The sequence below is a fragment of the Pristis pectinata genome, chromosome 2 (genome assembly GCF_009764475.1).
Source record: "Pristis pectinata isolate sPriPec2 chromosome 2, sPriPec2.1.pri, whole genome shotgun sequence".
NCBI classification, from domain to species: Eukaryota; Metazoa; Chordata; class Chondrichthyes; order Rhinopristiformes; family Pristidae; genus Pristis; species Pristis pectinata.
Window position 1 is genome coordinate 140,611,337 of NC_067406.1, and position 21,135 is coordinate 140,632,471.

At 44.1% G+C, this 21,135-nt stretch overlaps 1 non-coding gene across 1 annotated transcript; it reads right to left on the bottom strand.

Moving 5' to 3' along the window:
• Positions 1–9,961: 9,961 nt before the first annotated feature.
• On the bottom strand, positions 9,962–10,066 carry LOC127567583 (U6 spliceosomal RNA). The gene has a single exon (XR_007955922.1). It is a non-coding gene; the product is annotated as a U6 spliceosomal RNA (small nuclear RNA).
• Between the last annotated feature and the right edge of the window lie 11,069 nt (positions 10,067–21,135).

The following is a 21,135-nucleotide window of genomic DNA, read 5'->3' on the forward strand; positions in this document are numbered from 1 at the left end:
TGACAGCCCTGAATGATTTTCTTTACACTGCCCCTGCAGACAGTGACTTGAACGTTTCTTTACAACCCTCAAACCAATCCCGTTCCTCACTAATTTTCCTTGTCACTCAGTTTCCCCACCACATTCCCATCAACTCCTCTCAGATCCCACCACTCACCAACACACTAGGGGACAATTTAGTCACCAATTAACCGACTGACCCTCATGGTTTTGGGATGCGAGAGGAAACCTGAGTACCCGGAGGAAACCCACGCGGTGACAGGGAGAGCATGCAAACTCCACACAGAGAGCACCGGAAGTCAGGATTGAAGCTGGGTCCCTGGAGCTGTGAGGCAGCAGGTCAACAAGCTGTGCCACCAATTCCAGATCACACCCACTCTCTATGTGAAAAAGTCTTTCCCCATAATCCCCAGCCCCCACCCCTATCACATTGAATCTGTGTCCCTGGCCTTTAACCATCCACTAGTGGGTACAACTTCTTGTATCTACCTGATCAAAACCTGTCCCAGTCCTGCCTGCTTCTATTAAATACCTTCTCTATCTTTCTGCTCCAACAACAACAGCACCTTCTCCAGTCCAATGGTGTAGCTGAAATCCCTGGTTCCTGAAACCATTTAAGTAAACCTTGACTTGATAGAGCTCTGCAAAATCATAAGACGCATAGATCAAGTGGACAGTCAGAGACTTTTTCCCAGGGTGACAATGGCTAACACGAGGGGACATAATTTTAAGGTGATTGGAGGAAGATATCAGGGGGGTGTTAGGGGTAAGTCTGTTACACAGAGAGTGGTGGGTGTGTGGAACGTACTGCCTGCAGAGGTTGTGGGGGCAGATACATTGGGGACATTTATGAGACTCTTATATAGACACATGAATGATAGAGAAATGAGGGCTATGTGGGAGGAAAGGGTTAGATATAAAGCAGCATAAAATGTCGACACAACATTGTGGGCCAAAGGGCCTGTACTGTGCTGAAACATTCTATGTTCTATGTTAAACCTCTCCTGAACCCTCTCCACATCTTACATAGCAAGCTCCCATAAGCAATGAGATAATGACATGATGATTATTTTGTTTTTACCAATGCTGACTGTGGGTTGAATATTGATTTAACACCATAGTTCTTCTTCAAAACACTGACGTGGTGTCACATATGTGAGAGGGAGATGGGGCACTGGGTTAATAATGAAACATCAGTGTATGTGTTAGAGCTCACTTTCCAGAACTGAGACTTTAACTCTCTTCACAACTTTAGCTGGAAGAATCTATCAATTTGGATCATAAAATCTCCACCTGTCCTAGTCAGCACAACCGTTTTCTATGCAGAGGGTGATATGTCATAGTTTTATTGTATGGAACGTAAAGTAATTGGGGATTGTAAAATTTCTCCTGAACCAGTTGAACAGGGTGGGACAAGGTTCTGTTCCATCTGCTCCTTCAGCAATGCAGAACGCCCTCCTACAGTGCGGAAGAGTTGGCCCAGATAGTGCCCTTGAGTCTTAAAGTGGACCTTGAAGCCACAACATCAAAGCACAAAGGGATTCTGGAAGAAATGGTGCTCTTGTGGCGTGTAATCAGAATATGAAATTAATTATGTGGCTATTGAAGCTGAATCAATCAAAATATTTAAGAAGAAAGTAGATGTTTTCTCAGAGTCACCCTAAGGAATAAGAAATTATTGATTCACCTTTTAAGAATTCATCCAATTTTCTTTTTCCTCTAATTAATAAATTAAATGCGTGTATTTTGTATTCAGACGTATAGCCCAGTTCACCATATTTGGCATTTGGCATTTGTTTTAAGAGAACAAACGCCAATAATTTTCTAAAAATCACACAGTTGGAATTGTTTCTGAAGTATAAGTGAATGTGTGAATTGGTGATCTCTTGGAAATGGCTTTCCAGTGACTGCTCTAACCAGGATGAAGCAATCAAAAAGCACAAAAGTTCGGACACACAAGAGATTCTACAGATGCTGGAAACCTGAAGCAACACGTACAAAATGCTGGAGGAACTCAGCAAGTCAGGCAGCATTTGTGGAGGGAATCGAACTGAGGCCAAGACCCTTCATCAGTTCTAATAAAGGGTCTCAGGCCGAAACGTCGACTGTTCATTTCCCTCCATAGGTGTTGCCTGACCCGTTGAGTTCCTCCAGCATTTGTTGTGTGTAGCACGAAAGTTCTTGTCCTGAAATGTTAACTCTGCTGAGGCTTTATAAGGCATCGGTCAGACCACATTTGGAGTATTGTGAGCGATTTTTTGCGCCTATCTAAGGAATGATGTGCTGGCACTTGAGAGGGTTCAGAGGAAATTCAGAGGAAATGATCCCAGGAATGAAAGGATTAACGTATGAGGAGCGTTTGATGTCTCTGGGCCTGTACTCGATGGAGTTCAGAAGGATGAGAAGGGATCTCACTGAAACCTACTGGATACTGAAAGGCCTGGATGGAACAAACGTGGAGAGGATTTTTCCAGCAGTAGGAAGGTCTAGGATCCAAGGGCACAGCCTCAGAATAAAGGGACGTCCCTTTAAAACTGAGGTGAGGAAGAATTTCTTCAACCAGAGGGCAGTGAATCTGTGGAATTTGTCGCCACAGAGGGCTGTGGAGGCCAAGTCATTTTGGGTGTATATAAGGCAGAGGTTGATATGTTCTTCACTGGTAAGGGGGTTAAGGGTTACAGGGAGGAGGTGGGAGAACGGGGTTGAAAAAAATCAGCCATGATTGAATGGCGGAGCAGACTCAATGGGCCGAATGGTCTAATTCTGGTCCTATACCTTATGGTCTTATGGGCGGCAGGGTAACATAGTGGTTAGCGAAACGCTATTACAGCACCAGTGACCTGCTGTCTGTAAGGAGTTTATGCCTTCTCCCCATGTCTGCGTGAGTTTCCTCCGGGTGCTCCGGTTTCCTCCCACATTCCAAAGACGTACGGGTCAGTAGGTTAACATGGGTGTAATTGGGTGGTGCGGGCTCGTTGGGCCGGAAGGGTCTGTTACCGTGCTGTATAAATAAAATTTTCAAGTTTTTAAAGTTTCTCTCCCCTCAGGTGCTGCCTGACCTGCTGAGTGTTTGCAGCATTTTCTTTTAATATTCTTCACCACTTTCCTGCTCCAGATTTTCCCAATGCATTTCCAAACGTTGTTGCTTCGTTTCTGATAGCAAACATACGGTACACCGATTGGCATGACTGCTGTGTGCCCACATGCAAGTGCATCACATGCATTAAATTTAAGGTCTTTATTAATTTTCATCACTTACAATTTCAGGTTGCATTAAACACAGTGCAGAGTAGGAAATGTTGGAATGGTTTCTATCTTTCAGTTGGGTTGTGTGGGAGGCATGCATTATGTGAATGAACACTTTGGCCCTGAACTTTGCCTAACAGCACATTGTACAGATGGGAAGATGAAGACCTAGTTAATGAAACTTGGAGAATCAAATTGTGATAATTAAGGATAACAGATTGACAAATTATGCTAATTGGATCTAATTTAGGTATATCAATTACATTAATTAGAGCAAAGACACCTCTATGACTCAAAGCCCTCCAGTATATTGGTTGGTTGTGTAGGTAAGACCATCATAGACTCTCCTCACACATAGTGCTACAAAAGTAAAGCACACTTATTTCAATCGCGATGTCGCCTCCAGCTGGTGCAGCCTACCTCTCATGTATCACTGCCAACGAGAGAAACTGCACAGATGAGCAGCAATGACATTGCTGTGTTTTCAAACAAATGGCGAGTGGAGCCAGTGAGCGGACAGTTGCAGGCCCAGTGACTGTGATGCATTAGTCACTGATTGGAGTTAATAAGGAGTCACAGAGCACACCTCCCACAGCACCCTCAGGAATCGCTTAATTAGAGAACAGCATCAACAACATTAACCAGCGATTTGTTTATTCATTTTCACAGCCTACAAAGAGCCCAACTACTTTAGAAAAGAAAAACAGGGGCTTTTGGGAAGCAGGAGGCAGCCCAATCTGCCCCTCAAGCCTGTTTTGCCAGTTAATTGGGCCATTGCCAATCCATATATTAACACCTTAGACATGGTAACATAGAAAAAAGGAGCAGGAGTATTGGTATTGGTTTATTGTCACGTGTACCGAGATACAGTGAAAAGGTTTTGTCTGCTTGCCATCCAGGCAGATCATTCCATACATAAGTACATCGAGGTAGTAAAAAGGAAACAGAATGTAGAATATCGTGTTAATATTACAGAGAAAGTGCAGTGCAGGTAGACAAATAAAGTGCAAGGGCCACAGTGAGATAGATTGGGAGATCAAGAATTCATCTCTCACATCCGTTCAAGAGTCTGATAACAATAGGATAGAAGCTGTGCTTGAGCCTGGTGGTACATGTTCTCAAACTCATGACTTGGTATGGCAACTGCTCTGCCCAGGACCGCAAGAAACTGCAGAGAGTTGTGGACACAGCCCAGCGCATTATGGAAACCAGCCTCCCCTCCATGGACTCTGTCTATACCTCTCGCTGCCTTGGTGAAGCAGCCAGCATAATCAAAGACCCCACCCACCCTGGTCATTCTCTCTTCTCTCCTCTCCCATCAGGCAGAAGATACAGGAGCCAGAGGGCATGTACCTCCAGACTTAAGGACAGCTTCTACCCCACTGTGATAAGACTATTGAATGTTTCCCTTATAAGATGATGTGGACTCTTGACCTCACTAGATTGTTATAATCTTGCACCTTATTGTCTACCTGCTCTGCACTTCCCTGGAGCTGTGACACTCTACTCTGTACTCTGTTATTGTTTTTACCTGTACTACCTCAATTCACTGTGTACTAACTCAATGTAACTGCACGGTGTAATGAATTGATCTGTACAAACAGTATGCAAGACAAGTTTTTCACTGTACCTCGGTACAAGTGACAATAATAAACCAATACCAATAACAATACCAATCTTCTGCCCAACAGGAGAGGGGAGATGAGAGGATGACTGAGGTGGGAGGGGTCCTTATACATTGACCAGCCCTTCTGAGTTTGCCCCACTAATCAATATGATCACAGTTGATACTCTATTTTAATACCATATTTCTGCTCTCGCGTCATATCCCTTGGTGCCATTTGTGAATAGAGATCTCTCTCCTTTTTATAAATACCACAGCCACACTGGTGAAGTTCCCCAAGTTCACCACCTGAGTGAAGAAATTACTGCTCACTTCAGTGCTAATTGCCTTACACTGTGTCCTGAGATTTTGACCCTTGGTTCTGGATGTCTGGTCAAGTAGAACCTCCTGTCTGTGTCCAGTCTGTCAGAATTTTGAACATGCTTCCAGCTTCTTCCTGTTCATGACCTTAAACAAAAAACATTTCAGGTTTGTCACTTGCAATTTCTGTCACCCTCAACAGTTTTATGGGAAAGAGATTTTGTTGCACTTTTGTCATTGAGAGTCATAGTCATACAGCTCAGAAACAGGCCCTTCAGCCCAACGAGTCTGTGCTGTCCATCAAATACTTATTTATACACTAATCCTATGTGAATCTCATTTTATTCTCCACACATTCCCATCAATTTGCCCCCGATTCTGCCACTCACCTCTACACTAGGGGCAATTTACAGTGCCCAATTAATCTACCAACCCATGCACCTTTGGGGTGTGGGAGGAAACCGGAACCCCCAGTGGAAACCAATGTGGTCTCAGGGAGAACATGCAAACTCTACATAAACAGCACTTAAGGTCAGGATTGAACCTGGGTCACCAGAGCTGTGAGATGACAGCTTTACTAACTGTGTCACTGTGCCACCCTGCTATAAAGTTTAGGGAATTATTTCTGGTATCCTGGCCAATAGTCAGTGTCAACAGGTAGTATTTTTGCCTCTGAGTCAAAAGGTTATGTGTTCAAATCCCACTCTGGGAACCTGAGCACAAATAGCTAGGCTAGCAATCTTAGGCTGCTGCATCGGGTAGGTGTTGCATTTCAGATGCGATGTTAAACCAAGGCTCTATCTGCTCACTTAGAGAGGACATAAAAGATCAGGTGCCACAGTTCTGATAAAGAGTTGGGTCATCAGCTCTTGCATCCTGGTCGATGAGTCAAGCCAAGTCAAGTTTATTGTCATTTGCACAAGTACGGTGAGGTGCAGGTACAATGAAACACTTAAGTGCAGCAACATCACAGGCACATAGATTCAGACAACACACAGAAGGTAAATTATACATAAATCAGACAAGACAGTGAAGAAAAAAAGACTGTGCAGAAAAATCACGATCAGGGACTAGCTGAGTGTCCGGTGTTGTAATTTTCTACAATTCTGACATCACCCCTGAGTTTGCTTCCAATTTTATCTTGAGTTCGTTCACCACAGGAGGTAGACAGGGTTGTGAAAAAGGTGCCTGGCACACCAGCCTTCATCAGTCAAGGCACTGAGTATAGGAGACACAGGAGATTCCGCAGATGCTGGAATCTAGAGCAACACACACAAAGTGCTGGAGGGACTCAGCAGGTCAGGCTTCTGAACTTCATCAAGTACAGGCCCAGAGCCATCAAATGCTCCTCATAGGTTAAGTCTTTCATTCTAGGGATCATTTTTGTGAACCTCTTCTGGACCCTCTCCAGGTCCAGCACATGTTTCCTTCGATATGGGGCCCAAAATTGCTCACAATATTTGAAATGTGGTCTTTCCAACACCTTATAAAGCCTTATAAAGGAGAGACCCCTCCTCACTGCAACTACGGATATACCTGTTTTCCCTCTTTTCCAGTTTTGATGAGGGATCATTAACCTGGAACATTAACTTATTTCTCTCTCCACAGATGCTGCTTGACCTGCTGAATATTCCCCGCGCATTGGGTTTTGTTATCTCAGTGTATCTTCCCTGGGTCGCAGTGGTCAGAGTGGAGCTCTATGTGACATTGCAGCTGACCTTTATACCACTTCTGGCTGAATTCGACCCACTTTGTACTCCAGTCCTCAAGGTGAAGGCTATTATTCCAAGAGCCTGTTTAAGTGTGTGTTACATTTTCTCCAGTGGTAATCCCTAGTGCCATGGAGATCAGCCTGATCTTGCTTCTGGCACTGAGGGCAAAGCCAGCTCAGTGTTACTGTCACTCAAATCCTGTCAGATGCCTAGGTTAAGGTGGATGCCCCTGACCTCTCTTGTTTGGCATCTCCATTCTGAGTCCCCTACCCAGTTCCCCACACTTGGGCTTATATTGGAACTTAACCTCCCACTGCCAGTCAGCAAGTGAAACCAATCATCTCTCCTTGAGAGTTTCTGGCATTTCAGCCTCTCTATCACTCATAGACTAACACAGCACGGAAACAGGCCCTTCAGCCCAACTTCTCCATGCCAACCATGGTGCCCACCAAGCTGGTCCCAGTTGCCCGCGTTTGACCCATACCCCTCTTAATCTTTCCTATCTATGTACTTATCCAAATGTCTTTTAAATGTTGTTGTTGTACCTGCCTCTACCACTTCAGCTCATTCCATACACCCACCAGCCTTTGCGTGAAGAATTTGCCCTTCAGATTCCTTTTGAATCTTTCCCCTCTCACCTTAAATCTATGCCTTCTAGTTTTTAGTTCCTCTTCCCTGGGAAAAAGACTATGAACACTCACCCTGTCTGTGCTCCTCATGATTTTATACATCCCTATAATGTCACTCCTCAATCTCCCATGTTTCTAAGAATAAAGTCCGAGCCTGCCCAACCTCTTCCTATAACTCAGGCTCTCGAGTCCTGGCAGCATCCTCGTAAATCTTCTCTGCACTCTTTCCAGTTTAATGATGTCTTTCCTATAACAGAGTAGAATTGAATTTAGGAGCCGAGAGGTATTGTTGCAGCTATATATGTCCCTGGTCAGACCCCACTTGGAGTATTGTGCTCAGTTCTGGTCGCCTCACTACAGGAAAGATGTGGAAGCCACAGAGAGGGTGCAGAGAAGATTTACAAGGATGCTGCCTGGAATGTGGAGCATGCCTGATGAAAGCAGGCTGAGGGAACTTGGCCTTTTCTCCTTGGAGCGACGGAGGATGAGGGGGGACCTGATAGAGGTGTATAAGATGATGAGAGGTATTGATAGGGTAGATAGTCAGAGGCTTTTCCCCAGGGCTGAATTGGTGGCCACAAGAGGACATAGGTTTAAGGTGCTGGGGAGTAGGTACAGAGGAGATGTCAGGGGTAAGTTTTTTACTCAGAGAGTGGTGAGTGTGTGGAATGGGCTGCCAGAAATGGTGGTGAAGGTACCTGGATCCCACGGGTCTTTCAAGACACTGTTAGACAGGTACATGGAGCTGAGTAAAATAGAGGGCTATGGGTAAGCCTGGTAATTTCTAGGGTAGGGACATGTTTGGCATAGCTTTGTGGGCTGAAGGGCCTGAATTGTGCTGTAGTTTTTCTATGTTTCTATGTTTCTAAAACTGTACACAATACTCCAAGACCAGTCTCACCAACAACCTGTACAACTATAACATAACGTCCCAACTCCTATACTCAGTGCCCTGACTGATGAAGGCTGGTGTGCCAAATGCCTTCACTACCCTGTCTACCTGTGATGCCACTTTCAGCAAAGTACGTACTTATACTCTTAGGTCCGTTTGTTCTGCAACACTCCCCAGGGCCTGATCATTCACTATATTAGTCCTACCCTGGTTTGACTTCCCAAAATGCAACACTACATACTTACCCAAATTCAAAGTCATTTACCGATCATTGGCCCACTTACCCAGATGATCAAGATCCCCCTGTAATTATTAACTTTCTTCACTGTCTGTAATACCACCTATTTTAGTATCATCTGAAATTTACTGACCATGCCTTTCACATCCAAATCGTTTATAAAAAATAACAAACAACAAAGATCCAAGCACCGACCCCTGTGGCACACCACTAGTCACAGGCCTCCCGTCCGAGAAATAGCCTTTGACCATTACTCTCTGCTTCCTACCATCGAGCTAATTATGAATCCAATTTGCTCTCTCTACCTGGATCCCATGGTAACATGGTAACTTGGAGATGTTCTGTTGTTGCTATGGATGCCATTAACATTGTTGTGAGTCCTGTAAGAAATGCTGTTAGATAACTGACTGTTCATTAGGTAGAGGCACAGAGTCAGAGAGTTGTTCACCTTGAAAACAAATCTTTTGGCCCACTGAGTTAGAACCAACCATTAATCACCCACTTACACCAATCCTACACTAATCCCATTTTACTCTCCTCACATTCTCATCAGCTCCTCCCAGATTTTACGACCCGCCTACACACTATGGATTGGTTGCATCACAGCCTGGTATGGAAATTCCAATGCGCAGGGATGCAAAAGGCTACAGAGAGTGGCGGACTCAGCCGGTTTCTTCACGAGTACAGCTTTCCCCACCATTGAGGACACCGACAAGAGGAGATGTCTCAGGAAGGTGACATCCATCCTTAAGGACACCAGCTACCCTGGGCCATGCCCCCTTCTTGTTGCTGCAGGGGGTACAGGAGACTGAAGACCCCACACCTCAAGGTTCAACAACAGCTTCTTCCCCACTGGCATCAGGTTCTTGAACCAATCTGAAAGACTCCAAAACTACCTTGGACTGGATTTCCCTTAACTAATGTTGTTATATTTATGTTTATTTATCTTATCATGTATTTTATCAAACTTAATTTGCGTTAATTTAAGTTTAATGTAGGTTATGTATATTTAAGTTTATGCAATTTATGCTTGTCATGTCTGTAGTGTACTGTGCTGCTGCAAAAAGCTAATTTTCACAGCACTTACACCCTGGGTATGTATGCCCATGACAATAAATTGAACTAGGCGCAATTTATAGAGGCCAATGAACCTACCAATCCACGTCTCTGGGGTGTGGGAGGAAACCGAGCACCTGGGGGAAACCCACACAGTCACAGAGAGAATGTGCAAACTCCTTACAGAAAGCACTCAGGGTCAGGATTGAACCCGAGTCACTGGAGCTGTGAAATGACAGCTGTATCAGTTGCACCAATGTACCACACTGAATCTAAAGCTTCTTGAGTTTGTTTGTCATCCTTGTGCAGGGGTCATGCTATATTCTCTGTATTGTTCCAATTTCAGTATCTGTGCTGTTTGTCAAGCACAAGTGTCTTGTAAAAGTTTCTGGGCCAAATGACCCTGAAGGTTGGCTGGTGGTTCCATGGAGTTATGGCAACCATTCAGCCCAAGGTATCCATCCTAGGAATCTTTAGGAGTATAAATGAAGCCCAATTTAATCTCCTTTGGTTATCGTGTGTTATTAAGTCGACTTCCATTACAATAATTAAACAGTTCCAACATGCCTCTTTCCGATGAAGAATCCTGCCAGCCCCCTTGGAATAAATCTCAATGGCTTGGGGTTTAAAACAAAAAACAAAAGGAACAAATGACAGAAAAGGATGTTACTGAGTTTCACTGCCACCAGTCAGGCACAAGGTTATCGGGGCATTGGATGCCTCTCAGTAACAGGACAGCAGCTGTAGGCAAGAGCAGCAGGAACTCAAGTGTGCAAGAGCAGTCTGGTACTGGCACAGCCTCTGGATTTTCAGAGCGCAGGTACGTGGCCATTCATTAGTGCTGCAGTGATTATCAGTTTATATTTTTGATAAAATAATTAGGCCATGCATTTAATCATGGTTAGAGCCAGAGAAAGAAAGGCTCAGAATACTGGAGAGACATTAAGAGGGCAAATCTCAAAAGCACTGCCTCTTATTTATGGAGCTAGGATCCCATAAAGGTATCTGTTGCTGATACAGAGGGATAGCATCATTTAATTTGAGTTTTTGAGTATTTCACATGGAACATAGAATATAGAACAGTACAGCACAGGAACAGGCCCTTCGGCCCACCATGTCTGTGCCAAACTAACTAAGCTGATGATGCCTAATTAAAGGAGAGGCTGGACAAACTTGGGCTCTTTTCTCTGGAGCAGTGGAGACTGAGGGGTGATCTGTTGGAAGTGTATAAAATTATGAGGGGCATTGGGTGGACAAGCAATATCTTTTTCCCATTACTGAGTGATCCAATACCAGAGGGCATGCATTTAAGGTGAAGGGGGTAGGTTCAGAACAAACGTGAGGGACACATTTTTTATTGAGAGTGGTGGATGCCTGGAATGCATTGCCTGATAGGGTGGCGGAGGCAAATTCATTGGGGGCTTTAAAGAGGGTCTTGGATGGGCACCTAAATGAGAGGAAAATAGAGGGATATGGGCATTCCACAGGTAGGAGGGAATAGCTATGTCGGCACAACATTGTTGGCCAAAGGTCCTGTTCTGAGCTGTACTGTTCTATGTTCTATGTTTGAAACTAATCCCTTCTGCCTGCACACAATCCATATCCTTCAATTTCCTGCACATTCATGTGTCTATCTAAACACCTCTTAAACGCCACTGCTGTATCTGCTTCCACGAATGCTCCCTGGGAGCCCGTTCCTGGCACCAGCCATTCTCTGTGTAAAAAAAAACTTGCCCCACACATCTCCCTTAAACCTCTCCCCTCTCACCTTAAGTACATGTCCTCCGGTGTTTGACATTTCTACCCTGGTGATTATGGATTCATGAAGTGATATGGCACAGAAACAGGTCCTTTGACCCATCGAGTCCGTACTGTCCACCAAGCACCCATTTGCACTGATCCCATTTTATTCTCCCAATATTTCTATTAACTTCTACCAGATTCTACTGCTTGCCTACACACTGGGGTCAATTTACAGAGCAGTTAACCTGCCACTTCCTTTCCTTGTGTTTAAAATATCACTTAGTAAAGGGAACAGCAGCTGGTCATTTAGTTCCAGGTCACTCAATTAAACCAACTGCTTACTGAACTGAGGTCCATGATTCATGGACATCCCGCCACTTCCCACCACCACTGACTCAACCAGCACAGCGCATTGTTTACCTGCTAGAAACTCCCACCCATGCGTCCTTCTCTATAACCACAACCCTGTCACTCTCTGTGGGAAAATGGCTGCCTGTTCCCATTGCCGTGGAGACACCATTCAGAGGGTTCACCAGTTGAAACCCTTCCCTGGAGCTCAAATCTTCTTCATGTCCTGAAATTAAATAAGTTTGTTTTGAATGCATCTTGCATGGAATGCTTGCCTTTATTGGTCGAGGCTTTGAGTTCAAGAGTCAAGAAGTTAGGTTGCAGCCTTATAAAACTCTGGTTAGGCTGCATCTGAAATATTGCATACAATTCTGGTCGCCCCATCATAGGAAGGGTGTGGAGGCTTCGGAGAGGGTGCAGAAAAGGTTTACCACGATGGTGTCTGGATCAGAGGGCATGTGCTATAAGGAGAGGCTGGACAAATTTGGGCTCTTTTCTCTGGAGCAGTGGAGGCTGAGGTGTGATCTGTTGGAGGTGTATAAAATTATGAGGGGCATAGGGTGGACAAGCAATATCTTTTTCCTATTATTGAGCGATCCAATACCAGAGGGCATGCATTTAAGGTGACGGGGGGGGGTAGGTTCAGGACAGACGTGAGGGGTACATTTTTTACTGAGAGGGTGGTGGATGCCTGGAACACTTTGCCTGATAGGGTGGTGGAGGCAAATACATTGGGGCTTTAAAGAGGGGCTTGGATGGGCACCTAAATGAGAGGAAAATAGAGGGATATGGGCATTCTGTAGGCAGGAGGGATTAGCTATGTCAGCACAACATTGTGGGCTGAAGGGCCTGTTCTGAGCTGTACTGTTCTATGTTCTATATGTTCTAGAATGTATCTTGCGTAATATGTACCACAGCCCTTTGTGGAGGTCAGATGTTACATTTACCTTTGCAGTAAGTAAGGCAGTCATATTTACTTACTGTGACGCAGAACAAGGCCATTTGGTCCATCAGATTCATGCCAGCTCCCATCAATGTCATTCCCCCTCTCCATACTTTGCCATACATCTGCATCGTATCCTCTCTCATATTCACATCAATTCCCCTTTGATTCTTTTGCCACTTACCCACAATAATAAGTAATTCACCACGTCCAATTAACCTACCAGCATGTCTTTTCTTTTATCCCAGCTGAAAGTAAGGTAATGAATGCTCCAGAATACATATTCAAATGATGTTGTTCATCCTTGACAATTTGCCTGGGAACGGTATTTTTCAGCATCTCACAGTCTTCTTCAAGGAAAGGGTGGTTAAAATGCAGAACCCTCGCCAACAAGAAAAGCAGAGGATGGCAGCTCGAGTAATCATCTTTAAGTCTGAGACCAGCAGTTAGTTCTGCTATTCCAGGATGCAAAAGGAGAAATGGGTGTTCGGAATTTAGATACAAATCAGCTATGATCTCAGTGCCAAGTCTAACAGGCTGGGATGGTCACCCACTTGCTTTCATGTCCGATTCATTCCCAACCATAACCATATTGAACTTTTTTCTTCTGTTGTTGGTGAAAAATAATATGTTAATCAACAACATGGTGTGCTTCAGCTATGAAGATTGAAGAAACGCAAAATCTGGCATATGGCTAAGGCTGCAGGCATTCTTGCTGCTGTGTAATGAGGGGTTTGCAAAAGCATTCAGCTGCTGTTATAGAATCTGTTAGCTCCAACCCAACATGTTCCATCTCCTGCAGGAAGTGCTCGTTTGAAGAAACAACAGAGCCATAACAAGCCAATTTAATGGAGCACTTAGTGCAGTTGGAGGTAATATTAACAGCCTGTCTGCTTAAAAAAGGGTGAGTTATGTCCTTTGTTTATAGAATGGTGAGGCTAACTCTGATCCTTTGGTTTCAATAGTTCCAGTCACAGCTGAAGGATTTGTGACTCTTCCTGGCTGAGGTATGATACTATATGGTCCTATGAAAGTTAAAGGCCTGGATTACATTGACATCTAGCTGGTGATTATGGAGTCACAGTCATGGAGTGAAACAGCACAGAAACAGGCCCTTTGCCCACTGAGTCCACATCGTCCATCAAACAACCATTTACACTGCTCCCATTTTATTCTCTCTATATTTCTACTAACTTCCACCAGATTCAACCACTCACCTACACCCTTGGAGCAATTTTCAGTGACCAATTAACCTACCATGCTGCACATTGTTGGGGTGTGGGAGAAAACTGGAGCACCCAGAGGGAACCCACACAGTAACCTGGATAGCACAAGAGGATAGGATTGAACCGGGGTCTCTGGCGCTGTGAGTCGGCAGCTCTACGAGCTGCACGACTGTGCTGAAGGAATGCACCATTTAGCGGTTGTGCAAGTGCCAGTGTTTTCCAGTCTTCTGTGTTCTACATTTCCAGTTAAGTTCAAGTTTATTGCCATGGGCATACATACACAGGATATAAATGCCATGAAAATTAGCCTTTTGCAGCAGCAGCACAGTACGTCACAAACAAGACAAATATAACTTAACATACACTTAAATTAACATAAGTTATACATAACTTACACAACAAAATAAACAGCAACACTAGTGCAAGCTGAGAAAGAGGAAAAGAAATATGGTCCAAGGTCGTGTTAGGATTTTTGTGGTGGGTTCAGGAACCTGACGGCAGTGGGGAAGTAGCTGTAGTTGAACCTTGAAGCGTGGGTCTTCAGGCTCCTGTACCTCCTGTGTGTACCTCCTGAATGGTAGGGCACTGAGGAATATAATGGGACAGAGGGACCTAGGAGCACAAGTGCATAGTTCTTTGAAAGCGGCATCACAGGTAGACAGAGTGGTGAAAAAGGCATTTAGCACGCTGGCCTTCATCAGTCAGGGCACTGAGTATAGGAGTTGGGACATTATGTTGCACTTGTATAAGTCATTGGTGAGGCCACATTCAGAGTACTGTGGACAGTTTTGGTCACCCTGTTGTAGGAAAGATGTGGTTAAACTGGAAAGAGTGCAGATAGGATTTACGAAGATGTTGCCAGGACTGGAGGGCCTGAGTTATAAGGAGAGGTTGGCCAGGCTAGTTCTTTATTCCTTGGAGCGTAGGAGAATGAGGGGCGACCTTACAGAAGTGTGTAAAATAATGAGAGGCAGAGATAAGGTGGACGGTAACAGTCTTTTCCCCAGGGTAGGGGAGTCCAAAACTAGGGGGCATAGGTCTAGGGTGAGAGGGGAAAGATTTAAAAGGCACCTGAAGGGCAACATTTTCATGCAGAGGGTGGTGAGTGTATGGAACGAGCTGCCAGAGGAAGTGGGTGAGGCAGGTACAATAGTGTCATTTAAGAAGCACTTGGATAGGTACGTGGAGGGGTGGGGCTTGGAGGGATATTGGCTGAACACAGCAAGCTGGGACTAACTGGGTGGGCACCGTGGTCAGTATGGACTGGTTGGGCCGGAGGCCCTGTATCCATGCTGTATTACTCCATGACTCTAATGACTCTGTGATAGCAGCATAGAGAAGAGAGCATGGCCCGGATGGTGGGGGACCCTGATGATGGATGTCTCTCAGCAAGCATATAGCATTGGAGGAAGTTTGATCTTGATTCTCTCCAGATATAAAGTGCTAAGCTTACACATGCTGGAGTATCAGAAGGGCACAAAGTGGCCCTGAGCTAAAAAAAAGACAACCATAAGCTAATCATTTTCACCCGTGACCTTACACTGTAAGGCACTAACATTCCAAGCTGAAAGAAAAGCAGAGAGATGGTATCTTGTCAGCAGGTGAAGTGTGATCAACAAAACAGAACAGGAACAGAAGACTGTACCACAGGGATCATGGTAAACAAGAATGGTCAGAGTAAATCTCACTGTGTACCTCTTGCCTTTTTGTATACCTTTAAAGTACTCAGTAATCTCCTCAGTTTAACCTAAAGAGCTTTAGTCCATATTTTTGAGGTCAAAAGCCCTCCTTGAGACAGGATGGGGTGTCCACTGATTCACCAGAGTTATTATATCTGGAAAGAAAACTTCCTCCCTCAGAAGACTTCTCCCTACTTGATCATTTCTGAACTTAAACATTTCCACCAGTGGCAGCCATGCCTTCAACTGCCACATCCCTTACCTCAGGAGTACCCTCTCTGAACCTCCTACTTTGTTGCTCTTTCTGATCTTTTGTTCACCTGCCTGTATCTTCTTATGTGGCTTGGAGTTAAATTGTTGGATTACACTATGATTAGGGTTCTGTTTTGCTATATTAAAAGCTTGATTACTGTTGCTGAGTTGACTACCTCGCTCCATCTGAGATTGAGAAATAGTGACCAGCTGTGAACCTAGTCAATTATCAGTGGATGTTGCAGTCAATATTATTACACATTCTCAATAGATTAACTCTCACAATGCAATTTCCATCAGGTAAGGTACCTGCCAAGGGGCTGTATAACATTCAAAAGGACAGTGGAAGGTCATGATTTAATTTATTTAACTACAATCAATAAGATCCTAAACCCAAACCCACTCAATCCAAATCACCAGTGGATCTAAGGGCCAAAATACTGAATGCAGGGTTTCTCTGTGTTAGAACACAGAACATAGAACAGTACAGCACAGGAACAAGCCCTTCAGCCCACGATGTTGTGCTGAACTAATTAAACTAGTAATTAAACACTTTCCTAAACTAATCCTTTCTGCCTACTCAATGTTCATATCCCTCCATTCTCTGCACATTCATGTCCCCATATAAGAGCCTCTTAAACGCCTCTCGGAGACACAAGAAATTCTGCAGATGCTGGAATCTGGAGCAATACACAAAAAAATACACTTTTTGTGTATTGCTCTTAAACACCCCTATCATATCTGCCTCCACCACCACCTCTGGCAGGGCATTCCAGGAACCCACCAGTGTAAAAAACTTGCCCTACACACCTCCTTTGAACTTTCCCCCCTCAACTTAAATGCATGCCCTCTATCATTAGACATTTCAACTTTGGGAAAAAGATAACGGCTGTCTACTCTATCTATGCCTCTCATAACCTTATAAACTTCTGTCAGATCTCCCCTCAGCCTCCACTGCTCTGGAGAAAACAACTCAAGTTTGTCCAACCTCTCCTTATAGCACAGGCCCTCTAATCCAAGCAGCATCTTGGTAAACCTCTTCAGCACCCTCTCCAAAGCCTCCACATCCTTCCTAAGAGAAAGGTTTGAGGTATATCTTAAGAGAAATCAGATTTGTACAGAATAGTTTGCATTCCACATAGTTGGTGCTGGTTAGGATTAAATCATGCAGAGATTGAGAACAGAAAGGAGCAAAGTTCCAGTAGGAAGAGAAAGATTCCATCACAACTGACTCCACAACCAATTTCCTCTCACAAGCACTCTGCCATTAATTATATCCAATTCCAATTCTTCTTTCAGCCGGTACCTCAGGTAGAACCCCTAGTGTTCCATTCATTCAAACACAAACAGGCCATGCCATCTTCTCGCAGCTACCATCGGGCAGGAGGTACAGCAGCCTGAAGTCCCACACCACCAGATTCAGGAACAGCTACTTCCCTTCAACCATTCGGTGCTTGAACCAACCGGCCCAACCTAATCACTACCTCAGTATAGCAGCACTATGACCACTTTGATCACTTTGCACTAAAATGGAGTTTGGTTTTATTGTTCTAATTGTGTTCTTTCTTATAAAAATTGTGTATAATTTATGTTTAATTTATGTTTGTCTTGTGAATCTTGTGCTTCTAATGCTATGTGCCTGTGATGCTGTAAGTATTTCATTGCACCTTTACATACATGCACTTATGCATATGGCAATAGACTCCACTTTGACTTTGCCTTTGACATATGTACATATTAGGAGCAGGAGTAAGCTTTTTGCCAAACCTCCTCCCCTCATGCATGCTCTACAATTTAATAAAGTCAAGGCAATTCTGTTTCTACCTTCAACTCCCCAATCAAGTCTACCAGTGATAATCTCTCATCCCAATAGCAGAAATGATTCCCTTCAGAAATGATCAAGTAGCTCTATTTTTTGAGGAAGAATTTTTCCCTACAGATATAATAACCTTGGTGAGTCAGTGGACAACCGGTCTCGATGAGGACTTTTGACCTCAAATATATGGACTCAAGATCATTAGTTGCGTCGGGGGGATTATCATCGATCTATGCATCTCTGCCTTAAAAATACTTAAAGAGTCTACTTCCACTGTCCTTTCAGGAAGAGAATTGCAAAGACTCACAATCAGCTGAGCAAAAATAAAATCACTTTTTCTTCAAGTGACCCTTTATTTTTAACAGTGACCCACAGTTCCACAACAAAAGGAAACACCCTCTTCAGATCTATCCTGTTAGGACTCCTTGAGGTTTTATATATTTCTCAGTGAAAGCAGTTGATGAAATTCACCACAGCCTTCAAAGCACCAGCACAGCCTTTGTTCGTTTGAGGAGAAGAGTATTTGAGGAACAATAGCTCAGGCCTGGCACAAAATTCATGGTTGACCAGACAGCAGCGATCTCTGCCCTGCTATATGCTTCTGAGACTTGGATCACCCACTGCAGACATCTTATAGCATTGGAAAGATAGAAACAATACTGAATCTTGCAAATCCACTGGAATGATAAGTGAACTGATGTCAGTGTCTTCTCCCGGCCAATATCCCCAGCACTAATTAGTCTCATTTGGCAAAATTGGGAGGTGGTGTCTGAAGGAGCGGCACCTATTGTCAAGGAACCCCACCATCCGGGTCATGCCCTCTCCTTGCGCTACCATGAGGCAGGAGGTACAGAAGCCTGAAATCCCACACCACCAGGTACTACGTTCTATCCGAGACCTTTGGAAACGATGGATAAGCAATTGACTGCATGTTAGCAGAAGGCTTTCAGGGAGATCCAGGAGCTAGGCTTCAGCTTCCACTGCCTGAGACCTAGTCACTGCTCACTGTCCTCTGCACCTTGTGGAAGGGCTGAAGGTCTGGAAGTCGTACAGCCACAAAACTTTAGGGTGGCTGTGGTGGGGGCATGAGCTTATTTACAACTCTACCTCCCTTTCCAATAAAAGGCCCTCAGAATCAGATTATTATCACTGACTTATATGACGTGAAATTTGTTGTTTTGCAGCAGTGGTACAGTGCAAAGACATAAAATTACTACAAATTACAAAAATAAATAAATAGTGCAAAAAAGGAGTAATGAGGTAGAGTTCATGGGTTCTTGGACCATTCAGATACAACAACACTATGACTACATTAACCACTTTGCACTACAATGGACTTTTTTTTGTTCTGATTGTATTCTTTCTTGTATAACTTTGCATGATTTATGTTTATGTTGTTTCTGTGAATGTTGCGTCTCTAATGCCATGTGCCTGTGATGTTGCTGCAAGTAAGATTTTTCATTGCACCTGTGTGTACATGTGCTTGTACATATGGCAATGAACTCGACTTTGACTTTGACCATTCTCTTCAGAGAACTGATCCCAATAGCAGTGTAAGGGCCCAGGTACTGTACCAAACACACAGTCACCTGGAAACTAAGCTCAATGACAAAATCAAGAGAGTTATTGAGCACCTTGGGAGATCCTGAAATTGCGAAATGTATGATTTCCTTGTTTTCTGCAGAGCTGTGTTAGTTTTTGTGGAGTTGATGGAAAGTTGTTTAGCTTCACACTGACATTACAGTTCCAGAGGAGGAGGAAGAGTATGGTGATGTTCACAGATAAGGTGGTAAAGAAATCAGAATCAAGTTTATTATCACTGACGCATGACGTGAAATTTGTTGTTTTGTGGCGGCAGTACAGTGTAAGACATAAAATTACTATAAATTACAAAAATAAATAAATAGTGCAAAAAAAAGGAATAACGAGGTAGAGTTCATGGGTTTGTGGACTGTTCAGACATCTGAGAGCAGAGGGGAAGAAGCTGAATCATTGAGTGTGGGACTTCAGGGTCCTGTACCTCCTCCTTGATGGTGATAATGAGAAGAGGGCGCGTCCTGGGTGGTGAGGGTCCTTAGTGATTGATGCCGCCTTCTTGAGGCACCGCCTCTTGAAGATGTCCTCAGTGGTGGGGAGGGTTGTGCCTGTGATGGAGCTGGCTGAGTCTACAACCATCTGCAGCCTCTTGCGATTCTGTGCATTGGAGCCTCCGTATCAGGTGGTGATGCAACCAGTCAGAGTGCTCTCCACTGTACTTCTGTAGTTTGTCAGAGCATTTGAGACATACCGAATCTTTTCAAACTCCTAATGAAGTAGAGCAGCTGACGTGCCTTCTTTGTGATTGCATCAATATGTCGGGCCCAGGATATATCCTCGGGGATGTTGACACTCAGAAACTTGAAGCTGCTCACCCTTTCCACTGCTGACCCCTCAATGAGGACTGGTGTGTGTTCTCCCGGCTTCCCCTTCCTGAAGTCCACAATCAATTCTTTGGTCTTGCTGACATTCAGTGTGACGTTGTTGTTGCGACACCACTCAACCAGCCGATTGATCTTAGCTGCCAGTATGTGAGGTCTAGTCACTGCTCACTGTCCTATACACCTTGTGGAAGGGCTGTAGGTCTGGGAGTCGGCAGCCGTGGTACTTTAGCAAGGCTGTGGTGTGGACGTGAGCTTGTTAAAACCTCTCCTTCTCTTTCCAGTAAAAGGCCCTTCTTACAACTCACTCTTTGACCAATGAGTTGACCAGCATCTCCAAATAAAATCTTCATTGGTTTATTGTCCAGTTTTCTCCTTCCAGCTCTGTTAAGAGTCATGGGGCAATTTGATCCATATTAAAAGGAGCTAGAAGCTGTTGCATTTCCGAGCAGTTCATGAATAGCATAATTTATTGTTATGGGCAGGTTTAATGGATCTTGGTACTGACTCAGAAACCAAATGTCATCTCTAATTCAGTATTTTAAAAGTGGTGCAATTATGAGATAATTCTCTTGAATTTGGGAAACTCAGTTGTCATTCCCAGGGAATTAGCATTGTGAGCAGAGCTATGGGGCAGATCAGAGAAAGCAATGAGTGTTGCAGATTGCGAGCTTGTGCATGAGATTGCTTTATCACAGGGACACCCATCTGAATACATGAAATGTAGTTTGGCTTGATTTGTTTCATTTCTGGCATCAACTTCGTAAGTCGGAGTATGTCCTAACCATGGAATTGTATTCCGAGTCACTGACAGAATGCCCATGGGGCCCAGCTCTCATTCAAAGTGGTTAGATTCAGTGAGTTCTCTTTCAAGGTTAAGAACTTACAATGATAATAGCCGGGTTTCCTCCAATTATGCATAGGATTCATCCAGTCATAGGAGCTTTCGGGAGGTATTAGCTGGGGGTCAACTGTGAGAATGCCATAGCCAAGAAAGCAACCAGCACCTCTACA